We start from the raw sequence: 17,760 nt of genomic DNA, 5'->3' as shown, positions 1-17,760 counted from the left end.
AACACACCCACAATAAACCATCAAGATCCTGGCTTGACAGCCATATTTATAACAGAAATGAAAACACAGGCATGTTAATGCCATTTGAATTTCAAAACAATCAATGACAATAAAGAAAACATTAATTTCCAAGTTGGATTCTAAGTGGACTACAAAAAAGCCAAAATACAGGCATTGCAAATATGGAAAATGGAAAATTATAATAACAATAAAGTATTGAATACAAATAATTGTGCTCGTTGTAAAGTTGTATTGCTGTGAGTTGACAACATTAATTATAAAGCAGAAACAATTTTGCTTAGTCCTCCTTTACATTCAGCCAGTCGCTAAAACAGTCCAGTCTGTTGACATTATCGGGGGACAATGTGGACCTTTTCTTTTGAATGATGTGAGCTGAGAGTGCAACGCAATCTCACAGCAATTCATAACTTTTTGATTTAGTGGCTACGGACAATGATGTTTAGGCAGGTTTGTTGCTAAGAAAGCACGCGCACACACACAGACACACACACAACGCGTGGGACAAGGCAGCCGGAGCGACTCCCTTCAGATTCAACACGGATGATCGCGTTCATCAAATTTGCTTGTAAAAGTCTCTGTTGTAAATATTACTCAAAGTATGAGTGTGAAAGTGGCCCTTTTAAAAGTACTCAAGAGTATTGAGCAGTGAGTATTACACTGGAAAAGGTTGATGCATTTACATGTAATTTGTGCATGTGTGTGTAAACGTAACATTATGTAGTGCATTTTGTGATTGTTTACTTTTTTACTTTATTGAAAAATGAGTCATGCCCTCATGTTTAGTGAAGGTGGGTCATTTTTGACCTGAAGGGTAAATGTTGTATACAGAATTCTGCTATGACAACAAGAGGGTTAATATTTGCTTTCTAGGAAATAATTTCAGATGCAAGTCACAACAATAGAATCCAAATAAAGTGACCAACACAGGCACATTGTAAATACGCACCCTAGGCATGGAAAGATATCCGTTTTTGAGGTATACCATGGTTTGGAAAACTCAAGGTTTTAATATAATATAAATATACCTTTTTTTTTTTTGGTACAACAGTATCTCCAGCAGAGAAGATATCCAAAGATCAAAGATGTGGTTTTAAATTGTAAAGACATCAGTGTTTTTAAAACTCTTCCAAAATATTTTAAATGTTCCTCAAAATATAATATATTGGCTGCATCCAAAATCACCTAGAACTTAGTAGACTCTGCATTTGAATTTGAATTTACTACTTGACTGATGGAAAAGTACATTCTATTAGGGCTGCTCGATTTTGGGAAAAATCATAATCACGATTATTTTGGTCATAATTGTAATCACAGTTATTCAAAACGATTAAGTCAAAATTATTAGCTCTCCAGATAATTTTTTTAAAAACAAATATTTCCCAAATGATGTTTAACAGAGCAAGGAATTTTAACAGTATTTCTTCTAATATTTTTTCTTCTGGAGAAAGGCTTTTTTTATTTTGGCTAGAATAAAAGCAGGTTTAAATATTTTGAAACCCATTTTAAAGTCTATGATATTAGCCCCCTTAAGCAATATATTTTTTGGTTGTCTGCAGAAGAAACTACTGTTATACAATGACCTGCCTGATTACACTAAATCGCATTTTGAATCTGAATGCATGTATTTTGAAAAATATCTAGTCAAATATTATGTGTTGTTATCATGACAAAGATAAAGTAAATCAGTTATTAAAAATTAATTATTAATACTAATATTCTGGGGGGCTAATAATTCTGACTTCAACTGATACAGGTTTTTTCCACCCTGCAAAGGAAAGAGAAATAAATACAATAGAATAAAAATATTAAACAAACTGTGCTTTAAGCATCTTCACTATAAGAAAAACACTTTAGCTACAAAAGTCTTCAGTCAAGAGCAAAGAGGCATGTTCTCCATTTGCTGTATGATTAATAATCATAAAAACAAGCGGCAAAAGGAATATCGCGCGCTGTCTCTTTAATTTCTCTTTCGCGTGTCTTTTGATTCTTAACTCATTTGTTTATTACACAAATGAGGGTTAATATGAATAATCACTAAACGCTGCGTTTTGACACCTATTTGACTATTAAAGCGCTCACATTAAGATGATTTTAGATGTGTGCGCTGACTGCGCTCTGCTCATCTCAGTGTGCGAATGAGACCGAATGCTGACTGCATGCTTCTGTTCTGTGTGTGCGCACCTCGCACACAGAATCATCCGGTCTTTCACACTTTTAAGAGGAACACGTGTACAACTGGAAAGGAGGCGGTAAATGACACAATAATCGTTTATCTCGAATAATGGATTTTCGTAATCGTTAAAAGCCAAAATCGAAATCGGATTGTTGATTAATTGCACAGCCCTACATTCTATACAGTTTGATTATGAGTAGTATGAATAGAGCTTGAACGTGCTACTTACATACTGTTTTTTGAATTGTATGAATTCTGCCAAACTACTTGGATCGCATATTGTTTTTAGTGTACTTTATAGTATGGAGGGATGTGAATTCAGGCGCAGCCATTGTGTTCAAAGCAGAAAAACGCTCTTGTTTTTTACCCAGACTTTTAAAAAGAATATATTTTGGAGCAGTAAGCACAATACTATGAAACCATGATATTTTTATCCAAGGTTATCATACTGTTAGAATCTTATACGAGCTCATGCCTAATGTACCCCTGTTGACTTTTCTCAAGAGCGCGAATTAAGTAGCCAGAGCTACGTATAGCTGCATTCTGTCTTTTAAACGAACGCTACAAGGCGGTATGACACTGCTGACTGCTTCTGTTTCTTTTCGCGGTCAGTCAGTCAATCATTCGACAGTGGCCTCAGATGGATTTACGCAAGAGGAGCAGGCGCGAATGCCCCTTGTGAGAGAAAATTGATATCAAAAAGCATACAAAAACTAAAACTGCAAAAAAAGTACCTCCTAGGATACGTTTCGCACTCTCCAGAAATGTATACAGGGGTACATGTCCATAATGAATCTGGGTTGAAAATGACTTCTATGAAAAAGATTTCCCTAACTGCACTTTATCTGCTACAATGGTTTTGTGAAATAAAGTTACGTAAATTAAGTCTGTCTATTAAAGTGCAGTGTTCTGGAATTTAGTATTGTACCATTACTAGACTTACTTGTAGAGGGTATTAGGCATGGGTGACATCAAATTTTCCCTACAATAAGAATTAGTCTCATCATGATAATATATCATGATATAATAACAATAAAACCTACAATCAGATATTATAATAAATAAATGTGTCCTCTAGCATCTAGTATGAATGAATAAATGGTGAAAACATTACGCGTGTACTTACAACGCTATATTTTGTATTAATTTATATTTTGCTAAATAAAAACAAATATTACTTTTCTTTAAAGATACAGGACTTTTTGTCTCTCAGTGGGAGCGAGTTATGTTTTTTCCTTGATATTGTAATCGCAATAACTAACAGAAAATACTGCATAATGATACAAGTTTAAGTCCATTTCGCCAATCATTAACTTGTATTACATTCACTTTATGCGTATTGTTTCTTACATTGCTTATCAAGTTATAATTTTTTTATATATTACATTGCATAGAGTATTGAGGCTGTTTGTGAGTGTACAAGGTTAGCAAAGTTTTGAATACCAGAGTGCATGACAAAAAAAAGAAGCGATACTAAACTGCCTGAAATGAGCAATCAGTAATTCCACTTTTACTTCATGCACAAACCCTTGAAGGTTTTAACACCTCTGCATAATGCCAGACTGTGGTTTTCATTTGCAACACTGAAAAAAAAAAAAAAAAAAACGCCTTTCACACTTATAGTTTTTGTTTTGTTTCAAGACCAAATATCTAAAAATTCTTAAATCAAGAAGCATTTTTTAGACAAACAAAAAATATTGTCTTGTTTTGACACATACTATGTCAAAATGATGAGAGTTTTTACATAAAACATGCAAATTAATCTGCCAATGGAATAATTAAAATAAGCTTATTTCAAAGGTAAAACAAGATTATTTAGCTCACCCCATTTGGGTGACTATTTTGCTTGTTTAAGAAATAACTCACTTCATTTTGACACATTTATAAAAACAAGATGAAATCTTCACTTATAAAAAAAGGACAAAATTGTCACTTGTCTAAAAACGGTTTCTTAATTTAAAATTTTGTTAGATATTTAGACAGAAACAAGACAAAAACTTTAACCCTCAAACACGAACAATAAAGTAAAAGAAACAAAGTTATGGTATGTGAAAATGTATATTTTTTTAACCTTGGCTGAATTTAAATAGAGTGATTCTGTACGGAGATACTCGAATATCAACAACAGCATGGACTGCATGGTACTGAATAAGTTGTTCTGCTTATTTATGTTGTGTAAATGTGTGTTAGCTGCTAAATCATATACAGAAAGACTTTGCTAGCAGGAAAATGTGTAACATTTCGACAAACTGAATTTAACAGGCTCTGCTTGATTTGTTATCACTTTTGCTTACATTTGGCACACTAAGACCGTACTCACACTAGGTACAGTTGCCTCGAACCAGGCCAAAGCACGCTTGTCCCCCCTCCCGTCTCCCCCGACGGCCCGCGCTCACACCATATCGGGCCTCGGCACGCTTACGTCATCGCTGCTGCGCTCTCTATGGCAAGCCTTTTTAGCATTTAAATCTTTGTTCTGACTCCATAAATATATTTAGAGATATCTCTAATTATATTTTGACCAGTCATAATTATAATTCGACTAGTTAGAATAACAATTAGAGATATCTGCAACTGCAATTGTACTATTACGAAATCAGATTGGAGATATCTGCAAGTATATTATGACTAGTCATTCACTTCTAAACAATCATAAAGTTCTCGTGCTGCAGGAATGAGGTCTGCTGAAGGCGCGCAGCTGTCATGCTGTGAGGAGTTTGCGTCTTTAATAAACTACGGCAGTTTGCGATCACTGAACAGTAAGAATGATTAATAAATCCATATAAAACAGCCCCTTAAAAGTCACGTCTCGCTTTCGGTTTCGGGCTTTGGCCCGTTTTGCGATCACACACAAGCGTACCGCGCCAAAGCCCAAGTGATCCGCGCTCAGGCACACCTCTTCCAACCGGGCCAGGGCCGGCCAAGTGAACCGTGCTTGAGCCCGATTCAGTGCACTCACACTTCTCAAACGATCCGGGAAACGGGCCTGGGCACGGTACGGATGGCATAGTGTGAGTAGGCCCTAAATGTTTTCTTTTTGTTTATTTTAGCTTTTTTTTGTGGTTTACCCAATTGGTACAGGCTAAAACTGACAATATTTGATCATTCTGAGCAGAAGTAATCAGCAAAATACGCAAGTTTCAATTGGTCCAGTAAGTGGCAATGTTTACAGTATGCTCTACAAATGGCTGACTTAAGACTATGAAAACACTTTTATTGGAGACCTCCAAAATAAAATTAGTGACTGTTAAAATAGTACATACAGGTACTTTATTTGTCCATCTGACTGGAAAGAAACTGATTAAACTATCAGTCTTATTCATACACACACAAAGACTTGGCAAGAAACTCCCCTAAAGTCAATACTCTCCTAAACGCTTTGACATTTAACATTAAGTACAATTAACACAACCTCTCAAAAGGAATTTTCCAGCTGCAAAGTGCACACTTCAGTCAGTATAGTTCGCTCATTTAGCGATTCTACTAATTAAAGGGTTAAATACACACAGTTAACACTTGTGGGTGAGCATGGAGATGTTTATGCGCAGTCAGTGCCAGACTGTTTTGAGAGAGCATGCTACACAACTGCTGCATTTCACAAACTTCCTTCTATGCAGGGTTTGGTGGAACAAAAACGATCTGATTATGAAGGTTTTCCTCAGAAACATCAATAATGAAAAATGAGCAATTATACTGAATTACATTTCATTTCTGCCAACGTCACTCTAGAGATGCTTTGACCAAATACATTATACAGTAGAAATCAGATCAGATTTTGCATTGTAAGGCTTTGGAACAATTTGAATAATATCTTTCGAAATCTAATCACAATTCAGTATATTGTTTTTTACGTTTTTGTCTGGATAGTTGCATCCTTCTCACTTTTTTTACTTTAGCAATACTGTATAAGCAAAAAGGCCCAGGCAAGTTCAGCTTTTCTTATTGATATTTGATGGCAGTTTATCAGGACGTGACAGTTTTATTCTCTTTGACTCATCGGATGGAAATTATGCTATATTTGCAAATTTTTTTATTATAGGTGGGCATAGATTCATTTTTTTTATTTAGATTAACTACACTGTAATCTTGGAATTAATCTGGATTAATCTAGATTAAAACGGCTCATTTAAATTTTCGGCCGAAAGCATTCAGAATATGTTTGCTACCCAAATAATGACTAAAAATAAGTCTTTGAGAATGGGTTTCTCAAGCCAGGTGGCGCATTAGACCAGGGGCTTATCTCCTGTTTCCATTGCATCACAAACTGCTTGAGAAACTGTTCTACTATGATAGTTGGTGATAAAAATAAATGATGTTCAATAAGATGTACTTGTGTTTACAAACTGTTTATTCAGTTAAACATGAATTTTGAACTGTAGGTCTGCATAAGCTCGAAACAACCATTTTTGATTACCGTAATCTGACTAAAGTCATAACTGAACCAAACAGAGATGGAATTAAGACGTGGAGTATGCATATATTAGTGGCATTATTGAAGTAATAACCGCAATCAAACTATTACCGTTCATTTGCTATGCTTTATTAAATTCCATAACACTCTCACCAGTCCTTACTCCTTATTTGCGTCTAATACCCCAGTATGGCAATATTGCAGTTTCGCACATACAGTTAATTTGAATGAAAACATAGCTAATGAATTTAAACTGGGATGTATGTGTTTTTTCACTTTATTAATTCATTATATGCTCCTCAAAATAAAACATTTGATCAATTTTTAAAAAGTATTTCAAATTGTAGTAAAATATTTTACACTATGTTTTTTTTTGCTGTTTCTCAGAAAATACACAGTAAAAAATGCTGTGTTCCAGCAAGCGGTAACATCCCGCTCTCCCTAATGAAGCCAATACGAAGGTGGCTGAAACTGCAATTCATCGACTCGCCTTTGGGGGCTGGCTCCAGGAACTCTAGATGTTCACTGACTGCAATGTTAAATTGGCCAATTTTAGAGCTGCTAAAAACATGTTTACAGCATGGTACAAAAGATGGTTTGGTGCATATAGCTAGTATTAACCTTCATGACAACTGTGAGGGGGGTTGGGGGGGGGAGTTATAACTCATCCGTTTCATTTTTATTAAGTTTTAAGTCTGTATAATTAAGGATGTGGCCACTTGAGTGACACCTAGGTCTCGCTGGTCGCCGTCACTTCACATTAGCCACTGAGCTCAGCATATATTGTAGTTTTGTTTTGTTTTATGTAGCTTTACAGAGTCAATTGCCTTCCATTTCCAACAATTATCAGATGATATGGCATGCTGTGCACTTTATTGTGCTCACAAACCATTCAAGTGGCCTCCATTTTCCAGGTGAGTGAAATTACTTATACTGTACCATCTCTATAAATGTATTTGTTTTATTTGAGATCTTTTTTTATATATATAATTTTCTTTAGAACTGTAATGCACTCCAGAATCTGACAGATTGATTAGCTGTAGGCTCTAGAACAGTCATCTGAAATGTTGTCATACGGTGTTATGCCATGATTTTATAAGAAGCCTTGCATTTACTAACACAGACTATATTCAAAGTATTTGGAAGTAATTTGCATTTTCCTCCTGTAGAAAAGTGTCATGTAAAACAATGCTTAGTGCCTCAATTTATTACAACAGTGTTTTTAAAAGACTAAACACTTTTTTGATATTGTGTAAAACCAAGCACATGAGTTCAGAACACAAATGAGCCGCAGGTAATGAAGTATTAAGTGTTTCTCCCCCCAAAAAACCCTGTCTAAGCAAAATGCTAGCAGACATCTGTAGCTCTGCTCACGCTCCGCCTCTTTGCCTTTTTATTGGTGACTCTTGGTCAGTGCGATGACACGCTAACAAAATGGCAACAGTTAGCTACGCCTGCTTGTAGCTTTATTTGCACTCTTCAGAAGTGAATTGAACATAAAACAATGATGTTGTTCCCAAAAACCCCTCAAGAATTGTTGTTTCAGCTTGTTTTAAATAAGTAGTTTGAACAAACAACATATGTAATATTTTGGGTGAAGAATATAATCTTTCAGAACAAAATTTTTCTGACCTCAGTTTTCGTTTAACTGCAAGAAATGTTTTTCTTTGTATATTATGAATTTCAAGAAATAGACAAGGTTTTTTTATATAATAAGAGATGAAAATTAGAGAGAGACCTATAACAGACAGTTCAGTTTACAACCGAATAAACTTTGATCCTGTAGAAACACCTACTATGAGAGCCAAAACATAATGGATATGGACAGACTCCACATCCAAGAGACAGCGAGAAAGAAAAAAATAAGAAGAAAATATTTTTTCCTGAAGTGATAATTCATCACTTATTAAAGAAAGGTGTTAAAAATGTGGACGTCTTTGACTATGAATGTGCGTGTGCGCAATGATAAAAACATCAAAGAAAAAACCCAACTCTGGGCAGGATGAAGCTGCCAGACTTAGTTTCATAATTAACACACAAGCGAGATACGGCCCTGCATAATGAACTCTCTGTGAATGACAGCAAAAAGAATCGCGGTTGTTTAACAGACCCAAACCAGTTATCACAGCGAGCCTCGGTCTCCTAATGACTCCTGCAGAGCACGTCCAGCACCGGCTCTATAGAGACATTCAAACTTCTGCTATCAGCTGCATGAGGGAGTCACTTCTGTCTGCTATTCATGCTTGCTTTCTGTGCTTCAGCATACACATATTACATACCAATATATAAATGTGTTTGTGTGTACAGTACTGTATGTCAGTGTGGAGGAGCAAAACACAGCAAGGCAACATTTTAGCTAATGTTTCTCATCTTGCATTCCAAAATGACTTGTATTATGTAACTAACGGCACATGTACAATATATGGAATAAACACTGAACCTAGTGCGGCACGATGTGCAAATTTTGACAGGTACAGATAACTCTTTATATTTAAAAGCCAATAACTGATGTGTAGGACAATAAATATGAATCTTGATATTAAATTGTCTGAGCCTGCTTAAACATAAAAAAACTACATATTTAAAATGAGCTGAAACAACACAATTCTTGAGGTTTTTGGGGACAACGTAATTGTTTTATGTTCAATCCACTTAAAATTGAAGAAAAAAAACAAGTTAACTTAAATCCTTCATGTTGTCCTAACACAAATCGATTGAGTGGAACCCAGCATTTTTTAAAGTTTACTAAAAACAAAAGGCAAATAAATACAAGGAAAACATCTGGACCTTTCTTTTTGCAAAACATTGTACAAACTGCAAGTATTAATTTATTGACTAAAATTTTTATTGACTTATTTGACTTAAAATTTTTAGCATAAAGTGCATTTTTGTATGTAAAATACAAATGAAAATTCTTCCAAATTTAAAATAAAATGTTTTTTCAGTGCATGTTTAATACATAAAAAGGTGCAATGTGATATCTATGCATTTTTTTTAATTCTTATATAACACAATAATTCAATTCAATTCAATTCATCTTTATTTCTATAGTGCTTTTACAATGTAGATTTCGTCAAAGCAGCTTAACACAGAGAATCTAGTAAATTAAAACTGTGTCAGTCTAGTTTTCAGAGTTGAGTTTAGTTCAGTGTGGTTTAATTAGAGTTAAGGAATCAAAATGTGGAGGAACAGACCTGATTTTTGACCACAACAGACGAAAATACGGATTATTCTGAACAATAGTCAATTTATTAAAAAGAAAAAGAGCTCTAAAAGAATTTTAATTTGAAATTGGGATTAAACATGACCAGGTTTGTATGGAATAAAACAATAGTAAAATTTTACTCCGGTACAAACCTAATAAATGCAGTACATCCTAAGAAACTGGGTCTGATAGCACTACATATATTTTTAAAGAATTTTCTCTAAAACGATGAAAATTGCACTGTGAATTAGGGCTGTACAATTCTGGCTTTTTGCTTAAAATCAAGATCACGATTTTGTTATGGATCTGTAGATGTAAAATAGGGGTTAATATGAGTAGGCTATTATTATTAATTCTCAAACATACTGTACAGTAAAACAACAATAATAATCACTGTAAAAAATAAATCTGTAAAATTTACGTTAAAAAATGGCAGCTGTGGTTGTCAGTATTTTACAGTTAAAAATACAATACAAACCGTAAAAGTAATTTCTCATTTTCACAGCAAACAACCGTATTTCATTAATTTATAGAGGTAATATGTCTGTATTTTGAATAACGAACATCTTAGCATCTTTTATTACAGAGATGTACACGTTAACACAGCCAAATGCAGTTGGTGATGAGAAAGTTACATTATAAACCATTGCTCATCACAAACAACTTTTCCCACAAGCAGAAAAGTGTATCAGTGTATAGAAGGTGCTCAGTGTCATTTACACAGCTACTAAACACCAGTATGGTAACACGCAAAAAATTACAGTAATGAAATAAACATTGTTTATCAACATTAGATGTTACATAATTTTATAATGTACATTACTGATGGGGAAACAACTAAAAAGATTCATTTTAATGTCAACGAAAAGCATACAAAGTGATGTGCCATGCAGGGAATTCTGGGAAAGTCAGTTTACAGTAATTCACTGTATATATTAAGGAAACATACTGTTAACCAGGTTACGGATTTTTACTGTAGCATTTTTACAGTTTTTTACCGTTGAAATCATGGCCATTTTTTACAGTGTAGGCCTATTTGTAGGTCTACTGTTGGTTAAAATGATACATTTTGAATAGACTTGGAATTGTGGACTTGAATAGACTTTAACTTTGCCCTGGTCATTAATGCACAGTAAAGTTATGAAATCAGAATGCAACTAAATGATTCTAAATGATTATGTTTAAGACATATGCTTGTCTTTTGTCATTGACAACAGTATTAGACCATTTTTATTTACTGATAAAATGATACATTTGCCATTATCAGATTCCATCTTGCATTACATTCAACAATATAGGCTAGAGTAATTATACTGACCCAACAAACAACCCAAAACATTTATTTTCATGCACAACACTCTCTGTTCGCAACGAAAGAAAAAATATATCAAATACTTGAAGTAATCGTAACTCTAAAATGCAATATGATCATTTAAATGATGTGCTTGTTTTTGGTTTTACTTTCACTGCAGAGTGTGGCTCATGTCATGGCCACCATCACTTTGAGAAAAAATAAAACATAGATGCAAATCATACTTGCCAACGGCCCCCAAACGATCACTCTGTGCAACCAACTAAACATTATTTACAACTTTATTACCTGTTATTCACAGCCTATGCAGGTTCTGTTCATTAAAGTAGACATCATTCGCGGGCACAAGCACGTCCTCTGGCTAGTAAACAAACAGTGATTCAGCTCATGTGTGATTTCACAGCCGAGAATACATCATTACAATAAGACAGAAATTATATTTTGGGTGAATTATACCTTATAAATACAGTATGTGACTCTTTCAACACCATTTCGAGGTGTCCATGTTGCCGAGCCAAGTATTTAAAACAACGTGAAGACTTGTGCGACCGCCTTCATGCTTCTCTCCTGCCCTTGAAAATATAATTGGCTGAATCGTAAAGATGCTGGATTAAGATAGTGTGGAGGGTTGAACAGATATTACAATCTTTTTTTGATTGTCTAGCCCTACTGTGAACCATTATAATTCTGCTGTGTCATGATCTTAAAATTTTTTTTTTTTTGTTTTCCCTGGCATTTGATTAATTTTTAAAATACATATTATTTTCTTTTTTCATTTGATGCCCGCTTCTTTTTATTGTTTTTATGAACTGTGCTGTTCTTGTAAATCCCTTTGGTGAAACTCTGTTTCTTTTAAATCTGCTATAGAAGTCGATTTTGACCTGACTTGACCTGACCTTACGTCTCACGAACATTGTTTCATTTCATGATGGTTCACTGAAAGTTATGATAAAAAATGAGTCAAATATTGATTCAAAAGCCACTCTGACTGATTCTGAGAGTTTGTTCAATGTAGGACGCATCAAAGATTCCAACCAATATCTCATGAGTCTGTAAAACTTTCTGAATGATTCATTACAAGACGCTTTTCATAAGAAACATTTGTTTGGGTAATATTGGTTGCTAGGTATGGTTTGTTTGCGTGCGGCTCAGACATGTTTTCTTGCTATGGTTTAAAGCACACAGTTCCTTTACACATTCATTTCAGACTCCAAATCTACATTCACTGCTCTCTGTGTGATTATATGTGTGTGTGCATGTGAGAGAGTGCGTGTGTATCTCTGTACGCAGTATGAAAAATTCCTCCATCCTGACATAGAAAAAACTAATGTCCTTAAATAAACACACTACTAAACCCCAAGTCGGCACTGGAGAAAAGATGAATGGAGAAAAAGGAATGAAGGAGGATGCAGTTGAAGAGACTGATGATTCTTACTTTCCCACAAATCTCGTGTGTGTTGATGAGAACGGGCCTAGCAGTAATGTAACACTCCATGTTTTAAGGGACCTGCGGTTTTACCCAACAATAGTGCACAATGCAAGTCTAATTTCGGAAACCGGTAGAGAGTAGTGATGTCACCAACTTTGAGACAAAGTGCGAGGTGAATATGTGTGTGTGTGACCAGAAATAGACACGGTGAACAGGAAACTCTCAAGGTTTCGTGATTCTATTCTCAACACAGCTAAAACAACGCATAGTTTTCCATCTATTTGTTTTAAGGAATTGTAAGTTGAAGAGGGAAGCTTGAGAGGAAATCATAATGAGTTAACAAAGCTACTGAAAGTGGATTATTTGAACTGATTGCATTTACCGCCTCCACACTACATACTGTAAAGTCGAATTTGGAGTAGAGATTTCTGGAATGTTTAATCTCTTTACAATGTCACAGAATCATTCAACTCCCTCAAAAAAAAAAAAAAAGGTTGGTCATCTATAAAAGACAAATGAGGACAAGACAATGTAGAGAATCTCAATGGCTGTCGCACCCAAAGTGAATACCTTGGGCCAAATCAGCCTACGGCTTTGGGCAACTCTGGAATGTGTGTCTTTTATTTTTATAAATTTGTTGAATATTCACAATTCAAATTCAAAATTACCATTGGAATAGAATTGACTAGGGCTGCACAATATCGAAAAAACATTGCAATATTTTATTATTCTGCGATAAATATTGCGTAATGAACAGTTTTACCAGATGGTTTAAAAAGCACTCTATGACTTTTCTGAGGAGTCTTTTATGTACAGTTCACGATTGCTCAATCAATTGTGTCAACAATAAATGATTAACGGTAAACGATTTTGGTGTTGATGCATGTGTCCTGAAGCAGGGGTCAGAGCTATCAACCCCCAAAGAGAGCTCAGACCTCCCATCCTTAAAGGAGGCTTGAGGCTTGACAGAGGAGGAGATGAAGGGATGCCGGAACTAAAGTCAACTGAACCGCTACACATGATGATTGACTGACTCACCTGACTGATCAAGCTCCTCCCGAACTTACGTTCGAAGTTATTTCATAAATTGAGAAAAACAGTGTAAATTACTTAGTAAATTACTTGCTTATTACTTACTCAAATATCTAAAAGTATAGATTTCTTTTCACCTTTAAAAATAATAAGTCAAAATTCATTGAGATTTTCCTTAAGGTCCTTAATAAGGTAAGCAAAAAAAATGTTGTCTTAGGTTTGAATTGATTTTTGGACAAGAAACAATATTTTAAAAATTCTAAGAAAAGCATTTTTTGTAAGTTAACACTACATCGTCTTCATTGCATAAATAATTAAATGCAATTGATCTTTGTTACACCTCCAAGTCATAATTTATTGTGCCTGAATGTTGTAAACTCGTGGTTATTATGGTTAAGCTTTGCAGTGACTCTAAAAATCATGTGTTTCGTGGCTCCTGTTACACTATAATCCAGACTCAACTATGTAATGTGACTCTTGATGATGCACACATTACAATATCAATGCTGAGACGATATATTGTGTACCATTGACGAGAGCATCAAAGTAGTCGAAGGTCATTCATGTTCAACAGAAGCCGATGGCATGCTCCAGCAAAAGCGGCGCGTTTGTGGATATTGTAAGCATCGAGGAGAGTTGAAATCATGTAAACTCTATGGTAGTGAGCTATTATGCAATTTGGCAGCAACCTATTGGAATGTACAAATCCACCTATTGAGATGGTCTTAGAGAATGAAGTACAATAAACGTTGGTTTCGACTAGGCATGGGCTGGTATAAGATTGTGACGGTATGATAACCTTACATAAAAATTTCATGGTTTCATGGTATCACAGTATTGTGATTACAGCTTTGAAATACGTTCTTTTTAAATGTCTGGGTAAAAAGAAGAACAACTTTTTTCCCATATTGAACACAATATATATTTTTATTTTAAGAAACATTTCAAATATTTAAAAAAAAACGTAGCTTTTGATGTGGATGGTTATTTTCTGCTGAAGACACTACTGCCCTAAAAACTATAAATAAATAAAATATAAATAAAATAACATAAATAAAATAGTCACAAAAAGTACATATACGTACATAAGAATGGTGTAACAGAAAATTCTGGCTCTTTTAAAGCCTTGACTTTTCCAAACCGCGGTAAACCTTGAAATCGGTTATCGGTTACCACATCATTTCCAAAGCAATTTAAAGCAGAGGTTGATTATTGCTATGGCGATTTCCCAGTTTGTAATATAGCTTCCGCACAAATTAACAGTGACGTAAAGACCAAAGCTATTAAACGTCTTCTGTAAACAGCATGTTAAATTAGTCTAGCATTTAAATATGAACACAAAACCATCACTACATGGTTGGCTTTTAAATGGTTTATTTTGTTAGAAAATATGTAAACACATTGGACCATCAGAGTGCCAAAGGCAGAGAGGTGCCGCTCTTGGTGTAAACGCAAGGTTAGTTAATTGAAAGTCTTTGCAAACAGCTATCATTCAGAGAACGGTAATATTTATTTCAGCTTCATCAGATTAAATCAATTTCTGACAAAATGTGGATGACACTTGTCTTCGACTAATCAGCCAGATCTGGAAATAAAATGTCTTCTACTTGGAAAGAGTTCATTATTTGACATAGTTTTATACAGTTGAAGTCAGAGTTATTAGCCCACCTTTTGATTTTTGTTTCTTTTTTAAATATTTTCAAAATGATGTTTAACAAAGCAAGGACATTTTCACAGTATTTCTGATAGTAATAATATTTTTTTTCTTTTGGAAAAAGTCTTATTTGTTTTATTTTGGCTAGAATAAAAGCAGTTTTTAAACACCATTTTAAGGTCAAAATTATTAGCCCCTTTAAGCTATATTTTTTTTTTCGATAGTCTACAGAACAAACCATCGTTATACAATAACTTGCCTAATTACCCTATCCTGCCTAGTTAACCTAATTAACCTAGTTAAGCCTTTAAATGTCACTTTAAGCTGTATAGAAGTGTCTTGAAAAATATCTACTCAAATATTATTTACTGTCAACATGGCAAAGATAAAATAAATTATTAGAAGGTATTAGAAATTAGTGATTAAAACTATTATGTTTAGAAATGTGTTGAAAAAAATCTTCTTTCCCTTAAACAGAAATTTAGGAAAAAATTAAACAGGGGGTCTAATAATTCAGGGGGGCTAATAATTCTGAAATCAACTGTATATCAGTGTAAAATATAAGAAACTACTTTTAAGCATAAATTAAAAAATAGAACAAAGATAAAAATGAAATGTTTATTAGAAATAATAATAAAATGTAAAATATCTGTATAATCTTTACTAAATATTAAGTATTAATAATTAAATACGATGAATTTTTGTATAAATCTGTAAACTTTAGATTTTATTGGTTTAAATAGGTTGGATATCTTAGTGACGGGTCTTAAAAAGACATCAAAGTGAAAATATTTCACTTTATTAGGGTTAAACTTTAAATAGTTTTATGAAATATGGTTCCTTGTTATCATAATCTCAACTCAACATTGCAGATCCTGAGATGTGACTATTGCAGATTCGCAGATTGCGCAGTCTAATGTTTAACCGAACCCAAAGTGTGTGCAGAACTGAAGTGTTTTGGTTTTGTGGTGTTTTCTGCAGCATAAGTTGGGTCATTAATACAGCTACATGTTTGATTAAATGCAAATGTTCACCAAAGCTCCTTTCATGATTTCATTTTCAACACAGCTAAAACAAACACAGCTTTCCCATCAATTTGATTTAAGGAAGTGCAGTTTAAAGGGGGAGAGAGAGAGAGAAAATTATGATCCAATAAAGCAACTTAAAGAGGAACATTTTCAGGCAGAGCAGCTACACACTGTAATGTTGAGTTTGGTGTAGAAATCATACTGAAGTATAACTGCAACATCCCTCAAGCTTGTGTTCAACTTCCCTTTCCTCTCACTGGTGATTACATGCCTCGAGCACAGGCTCTTTCAAACCAACACGACTAGCAAACTACACACTGAAAGACTCACAAAAGAACGGAAAGCAGGGTGACGGAGACGGAGGGAGAGCTGTGATGCAAAAACTGCACCCAGTGCAGAAAACAAACACAAATTGATTACCAATGCAAAGCCAGGCAGCAACAGCAAGTACAATTAAATACTTCAATTTGCAATCATTCAGCCATTTTGTGGTGTAACCCTGATCAATATGCATTAGTGTGTATTTAAAGTTTAAAGCACGACAGACACACACTCACATTAAAACAAATGGCTGAAATCAAAACCATACTCCTTATAATTTGGAGTTTCTTTAACTAAATGCACCTTTTGATTTTATGTATTTGTTATCAAAAGATTATATCCGAACTTGAAAACCTTTAGCATCCTTTCATCACTAAATGTTTCCTTCTTTGATTGCCTTTTGTTAATCAAAATATTTTTGTCACTTTCAAGCTTAAAGCAAAAAAACCCAAACAAAAAATAAATTGGTCCACTATCATGCTTCAATTCACTGAGGAAATCTCTTTTTGATATTGTTTTTCCACATTACAGCAAATAATGTTGGTAAACTAGCTGCAAATTCAACCCTATAAACCTTATCAAGATTTTAAAAATGTAGTTTCCAACAGAAAATTAAAAATAAAAATGTATAAATGTAAAAATATCAAATAAAATATTTTTCATTATATATAATAATACTAATAATATAATTAAATAATTATAAATAATATTTAATATATATTAGTGGTGGGCCGTTATTGGCTCTTATCGTGCGATAAAAAAATATCTTCGTTTATCTATTCTCAAAGTTGGGTTGAGAGCTGGGTCTATTCTATGCAAGCTATGATGACTTTCACCTTGATATTTTAGCACAGATGTATACCTGACTGGTGAGCCGTCTGACAAAAAAGTGCCCTTCTGGATCAAATCAGCAGGATGCCTGACTTTAACTGGAGGCAGTTTTACTTTAACTTATGATCATTTCTTTCATGCCCCATGACAAACTAGGGGGCACACATATTTTGAGTGGCTTCAGCTGAGTTCAATTGAGCCATTTTAATCTAAATTAAGCTAGATTAATTCCAATATATATATACACACATATATATATATATATATATATATATATATATATATATATATATATATATATATATATATATATATATATATATATATATATATATAAGCAGTC

At 34.1% G+C, this 17,760-nt stretch overlaps 1 protein-coding gene across 4 annotated transcripts in view; it reads right to left on the bottom strand.

The window, feature by feature from the left end:
- The window catches only part of galnt1 (UDP-N-acetyl-alpha-D-galactosamine:polypeptide N-acetylgalactosaminyltransferase 1), a 230,205-nt gene that overhangs the window by 138,502 nt on the left and 73,943 nt on the right, over positions 1 to 17,760 (bottom strand). The window lies entirely within an intron of this gene.

Source organism: Danio rerio, chromosome 16 (genome assembly GCF_052040795.2).
Source record: "Danio rerio strain M-AB ecotype USA chromosome 16, GRCz13ab, whole genome shotgun sequence".
Taxonomy (NCBI): domain Eukaryota; kingdom Metazoa; phylum Chordata; class Actinopteri; order Cypriniformes; family Danionidae; genus Danio; species Danio rerio.
Note: the sequence above shows the minus strand (reverse complement) of the source record. Positions and strands in the feature narration are given on the sequence as shown.